The sequence below is a fragment of the Ovis aries genome, chromosome 1 (assembly GCF_016772045.2).
Source record: "Ovis aries strain OAR_USU_Benz2616 breed Rambouillet chromosome 1, ARS-UI_Ramb_v3.0, whole genome shotgun sequence".
NCBI classification, from domain to species: domain Eukaryota; kingdom Metazoa; phylum Chordata; class Mammalia; order Artiodactyla; family Bovidae; genus Ovis; species Ovis aries.
The window spans coordinates 186,151,419-186,158,324 of record NC_056054.1 but is presented as its reverse complement, the minus strand read 5'-3'; positions in this window follow the sequence as shown (position 1 = coordinate 186,158,324).

The window sequence follows — 6,906 nt, the reverse complement described above, 5'->3', positions numbered from 1 at the left end:
AGCACTCCATTTTACCAGTTTTGAAGTCCTAAATCTCAGGGTGAATATTGCTCATATCCATCCCCTCCTCTCCAATCCCACTTCTGCTCCTTTTGAACCCCCATTATCTATCTCTACACTGAGATATGGAAAGGTCTTCTTTTGAGTTCCCCAAACAACAGAGTCTGAGACAAGGATTTGGGTGTAGGTAATACTTTGGCCACCTCATGCGAAGAGCTGACTCATTGGAAAAGACCCTGATGCTGGGAGGGATTGGGGGCAGGAGGAGAAGGGGACGACAGAGGATGAGATGGCTGGATGGCATCACCGACTCAATGGACATGAGTTTGAGTGAACTCTGGGAGTTGGTGATGGACAGGGAGGCCTGGTGTGCCGTGATTCACGGGGTCGCAAAGAGTTGGACACGACTGAGCGACTGAACTGAATTTATTCTAGAGGTAATCTCAGGAGACCTAGGACTCGAGTAGGAGAATGAGACAGGGAAGTGAAAGAAGCCAGTGTAGTGTGTGTTATCAAGCACTACATTACAGAACACACCTCAGAATCATCCCAAGTGACAGGCAAGGGAACTGGGATATTTATCCACCACTTCTCTACCTGTCAGCGCTTAATGGCTGCTCTCAGGGGCAAGAAGTCCTGCACTGTGTAAAGGCTGAGCATGCTGCCAGTCAGAAGGCAGAGGGTCACAGACCTTCAGTGCACAGTGGTGAGGATAGAGGGACGTGGCAGGGTACTAACAGCGCTCAGTACATCCGCCTCCCTCCTTGCTCTCTCTCCACACAAAGGCCACAGGTAACTTTCCAAAGTTCGAATCTGACTCTAACACTTCTCAATTCAATTTTTAAAAAAAGGGTATATGGATGATACTAAAGAACAACCTTGTTCGTTTCCCCTGATGGAGGTGACTGTCTGGAGTGGTACTCAACCATATGATCCTGAGCACTTTTGGCATACCTCTGCATGGGGTCAAGGTTTCACTTGGAGTTTGAATCTCAGTGAGTCCAGTTGTGAATTCAATGGAGAGAGAGAGAGCTTTATTCATATGTTTATCATTTAAGCCTTACTTATTTACAGAACAGGTTGGGAGGGGAAGGGGCAAGTGATTGCTTCTTGTTTGGATTCTGCTAGTGTAACTGTTTACCTCTCAACAGTTTTCCATAATTCTTCCCAGCAGCAGAGTTCCTCTTTTCACCGATGCCACTGCACCAAAGCTATCATGGCAATTCTTTGTTCTTCTTTATGCAGTCACATTATCTGGGAATCTCAATGTGATCTACAAGCTTACGTAACTTCTCAAATGAGTCAGCATGCTCATCAAGAAGGCAGCATGGTAGATTGGAAAGAACACAGCATTTGGTGTCAGATACAACAAGTCCAGTTCCTGCATCTGCCACTTCCTGACAGTGTGTCAGACAAGTTATTCTGCCTCCCTGAGCCTTGGGTTCTTCCTCTTAACAAACAGAGATCAGAGTCCCTACCTAGGAGGGCTATCCTAAGGATTAAATGAGGTAAAGAACACTCAGTGTGATACATCAGAGACCCTGAACCAGTGTTCATCTGCCCCCAGCCTACATCCTGATTTTACATATCTGGTGGCAAGTTCTTGAACCTTACTGCCCTGCAGTGAGTGAAAAATGCTGATTTATCTTTGTCTGCTTTTAGCAACAGTAGATGAAAGTCTAGATCAGTTCTTTGTAAAGGAAAACTGCTCTTGCTTCACTCTGGGCAAAGCAGCCACAATTACATTGCATGTGAAATAAACCCATACCAGAAAGGGTAGAGAGGCTCTAGGAAGGACAGGGCTGGCACGGCCTGATCCAGCCCCAACCGCAGCGGCAGCCAGAGGTCGCTGGCGTTGAGAGGCGACTTTGTGAGCACACAGTGAGACAGACGGCCAGAAAGACAAAATGCACAGGAGAGGGTGTGAGGCCCCCTCTGCATAGGAGCTGTGAGAAATAGTGTAGCAGAATGCCTGTCGCTAGAAGCGGCAGCATGCGGATGAGGATACTGCTGTGCCGGCCAGAGCTGGGACTGTTTTTCCAAGGTGCTTGGAACAAACAGCTCCGAGTTTAAATAAATGAATAAAATCCCAGTCAGCAAATGAGCACGGTTGTAAATGCTCTTCCCTGCTGGTCGCAACACTGTTGGGGCAGGATTACCAGACAAGCTCATTTCCAGCATCTTTACAGCCAGCATAATACATAGTTAGCAGTCAGCTAGGGAAAATATTCATTTTTAAGTGGTGATAAGTGAGTGTACTGTCCCCGTAAGAACAAAGAAACCTCTAAAAAGGAAAATCAAGAGCTAATCTTTGAAGGTAGAAACAGTAGAACAAGGAAGGTTCTTTCAGATCATCAAGCTGTTCTGGTGATATTTAAATACTAAAAAAATAACAAAACCTTTTCTTCAAATAAAATCTGATGCAGACTTTCCCCTTGGGAGGCAAATAAAAGGGCTGGTCCTCTGAGTAGAGCTGGGAAGGAAGACAGAGGGCAGCGTGGTTCTGGAGCCCCAGCCTGTCTCACTTTAGGTTTCTCTGTGTGGCCCAGATCCTGAGGCCCCACTGACTCCATTGTGAAAATCTCTAGTCAAGTCCACCCTTCATATTGTGCAAAGGAGGAATTTAGGCTCAAAGCTGAGACATGATTCATCTAAGGTCACCCAGCAGAATTGGAACTAGAGCCTAAACCTCTTGATTTTAAGTTTCTTGCTCTCCTAAAAACCACGTCCCCTTTTAAAAAAAAAAGGTGTCTTTAAAGATAATGTAACCTCATGAAATAGCTTGTTAAAGTAACTGAGAAGGTCAGAGGCATCCAAGTATAAACACTGGCTTTGGAAGAGACCCCACTCTGTCTTCTTGTCTGTTGGACCCAAGTGCAATTTCTTATTACACTTATTTTAAGATCTTTGGTATGGCAGTCACAAAATCCAAGGAGAATTTCTAAATTAATGGTCTTTTAAGGCAGGATAGGTTTAACCACTTGTGCCTTCTAGAAAATAACCAAACAACAGCTTAGTGTTTTTTAATTAAATATATATATAAATATATATATAGGCATGATAAGAAGGGGATCTGAAATGCAGGGTGGATGGAGATGTCCAAATCGAAGTGCTCACACCGGGGAGCACAGGCATGTCAGACTTCTGATCCTCTTCTTTTTGTGAGACCCTGGACAAGTCACAACCTCTCTGGACCTCAATTTCTTTTTAATCCATAAATAATTAAATCATCATAGTCACTAAAAGTTGGTATTCAACAGAACCCGGACTTAGACCTTCCCAGGGCTCTGCATCAGCCAGCACTGTGGCCGTTTCCTGTACAATATAGATCTTTGTCTTCAAGGCTGAGGACCTGGCCGTATAATTACTATAGAAGACAGAGAAGCGGCAACGTGGAGACCACTGTGGGATAAAAGGGAAGAGGGAGGAGGAAGGCAGATGGAGAGGAATGCAAAGGTTCTCCTTTCATGCTTCAGGGGCTAGATGCGGGTCAGTACCCATCCTGTACATTTATGCGATGCCTATTACCCTGCAGTTCTCTAAATGGCAAGACAAATGGCATACGTAGGCGAAGAAAGGTCTGTAAGACCATAAACTGAAATGTTAACAGTGGTTTTTTTCTGGGTTGCCTGATTGTGAATGCCCTCCACTTTTGTTTTTTCCTTCCTTCCTTTCTCCTCCTATGTATTTCCTTAATTTTGTACCATATCTATATATATCATTAGTGTCTCCCCAACCTGAAGGTAAGCCAGATGACTGCAGGAATTTTTGTCTATTTTGTTCACTGCTATATTTCCAGTGCCTAGAACAGTGCCTGGCATTTGGTGCTTAATAACATTTACTGAGTGAATTAATGAGCATATAATTGAAAAATTATATAAAAACAGAAAAATCAGTGGGACAAAATAGAGATCCCAGAAATAAATCCATGCAAACATGGACAGTTGATTTACCACACAGGAGCCAAGAATATATAATGGGGAAAAAACAGTCTCTCCAATAAATGGTGTTAGAAAAACTAGACAGCCGCAAGCAAAAGAATGAAACTAGATCTCTGTCTTACACCATTCAGAAAAATCAACTCAAAATGGATTAAAGACTTAACTGAAACCATAAAATTCCTCAGAGGAAAAAAATAGGTCCTTGTCATTGGTCTTAGAAGTGTGTTTTTTTAAGATCTGACTCCAAAGGCAAGGGAAACAAAAGTAAAAATAAACAAACGGTACCATATCAAACTAAAAAGCTTCTGCATGGCCAAGGAAAGCATCAACAAAATGAAAAGTCAGCCTGCTAAATGGGAGAAGATGCTTGCAAATTAAATCATGTATCTGATAAGGAGTTAATATCCAAAGGAATAAAGAAGTCACATAATTCATCAACAAGAAACAAAAGAAGCCAATTTAAAAATGGGCAGAAGATATGAATACATTTTGCCAAAGAAGACATACAGATAGCCACCAAACTTATGAGAAGATACTCAACATCAGTAATCATCAGGGAAATGCAAATCAAAACCACAATGCAATATCACCCCTGTTAGAATGGCTATTAGTAAAAAGACAAGAAACAATAAGTGTTGGAGAGGATATGGAGAAAAAGGAACGCTTGTACACTGTTGGTAGAACTGGGAATTGGTGCAGCCACGGTAGAAAACAGTATGGAAAGTCCTCAAAAAGGAAAAAAAAGATTGGCACTACCGTATGATTCAGTTATTCTTGTAATTTGGGGTATTATCTTAAGACTATTAAAACACTAATTTGAAAAGATGTTTGCACCCTATATTTATTGCAGCATTATTTACAGTTGCCAAGATACGGAAACAACTGTGTCTATTGATGGATGAATGGATAAAGAAGATGTGGTGTGTATGTATATACACAGCTTGTCTTCAGAAAGACATTGTGTCTTAGAACCTCGCATATAATCATTTGGCCAACTCCATCATACACACACACCATGGAATACTATGCAGCCCTAGAAAGAAGGAAATTTTGCCATTTGCAGCAACATGGATGGACCTAGAAGGTCTTATGCTAGGTGAAATAGATAGAAAGAGACAAATACCATATGATTTCACTTGTATGTGGACTCTAATAAAACAAACAAAACAAAAACAAACTCACAGATACAGAGAACAGACTGGTGATTGCCAGTGGGGAAGGGGGTTTTGGGGGAGGGTAAAACGGGTGGTGTGAACCAGTTGTATGATGATGAATAGTAACCAGATTTATGAGAGTGATTGCCTTGTAATGTATACAAATATTGATTCATAATGTACACCTAAAATTTATACAATGTTATATACCAAATTTGGGGCTTCTCTGGTGGCTCAATTGGTAAAGAATCCACCTTCAGTGAGAGAGACCTGGGTTCGATCCCTGGGTTGGGAAGATCCCTAGGAGAAGGGAACAGCTACCCACTCCAGTATTCTGGCCTGGAGAAGCCCATGGCCTTTACAGTCCATGGGGTTGCAAAGAGTCAGACATGACTGAGCTATTTTCACTTTAATAACCAATTTTACCTCAATTAAAAAAGAAAAATAGTGTTGTTGTTGTTTTAATTGCAGGCAACTTATATAGTGTAGTAGTAGCAGTGACTCAATTCTTTTGGACCATGGCCCACAGTAAAAAGTGTATTTTAAACTGTGACATCAGAATACATAAATCAACACACATATATGATATGTAACAAAGATTTCACTAGCTAACACTTTATTATTGTTACTCGTGATGATGTATTCAGGTCTTTCTCATTTAACCTCCCGATAACTCCATGAGGATAGGATTCTTAGCCTCACTTTACAGAGGATAAAAGTGAAACTTGGAGAGGTTAAATAACTTGCCCCAAACCAGCAACTAGCAGAGTTGGTTTCTAATGAAGACCTCGCTGATGTTAACCCCAAGGTTCCTCCCTGCAACACGTACTGTTTGGGGTTTCTAACCAAAGCCCTGACCCATTAGGTGTCACTTTAAGCTAGAAATGTTCAATTAAAGATAGTAGTAGCATGTGGTAGCAAATGATAAAGTTTACCAGTGGGTGTATATAAGGAAAGAAGAAGTAACATTTTTAAAAATGCAATATTCTAGGCATTTTATGTTACTCAACTTAGTCCTTCCTACAACTTTCAAATTAGGTATCTTTTCTTTTTTCATCTTACAGGTTTGAATGCAGATAGTTTTATCAACATTTTAAAGATAAGTATTTATGTAGCTATTGGACTGTAAGCTCTCCAAGGATAGAGACTGACTTTCTCATTTGTGTTTCTATTGATATCTTCACTGCCTAACAGTGCCTGGACATAGTAGGAGATCAATACACACTTCCTAAAGGAACAGCAGAAGGAAATAGCCAAGTGTTAGATCCAGATCTGCCCAGCTCCCAGATCTAATTCTTTTTACTTCTGAACTCATAATTTATTAAAAACAATCGGTATTTGGCCTGTGACTTTTTAACCCCGTACTTACTGCATAACTGGAAGTGTTATGAGCTCTGGTTCCAATGCCTGTTTGAAGCTCTAGGTACATAATTAGTTACTGAGTTCCCATCTCTTGACTGAATCTATAATTAAGCAGGTTTCATAAGACATACTTAGACATAGTCCCTGGTTCCCTAAAATGCGTTAACGGTCACCCAGAGGACCAGACTTGGAGAAAAACACAGGGAAGGAAAATATTTACTATATTCCATTATCATTGTTCTCCTTGGTCACAATAACCAATTACAGAACAGGAAGGTGCTTTTTCGTTTGTTTGTTTTAAATTAGCAAACACAAATTTTAAAATGCATACACTCTCACAGAGTTTCTTCACAGTGCATCTTAGAAGTGAAACAGATTTTGACTCACTAGCACACAGTGATATTAAAATATTACAGCTTCTGTCCAGGAATTGAATAAAGGTGATAAAT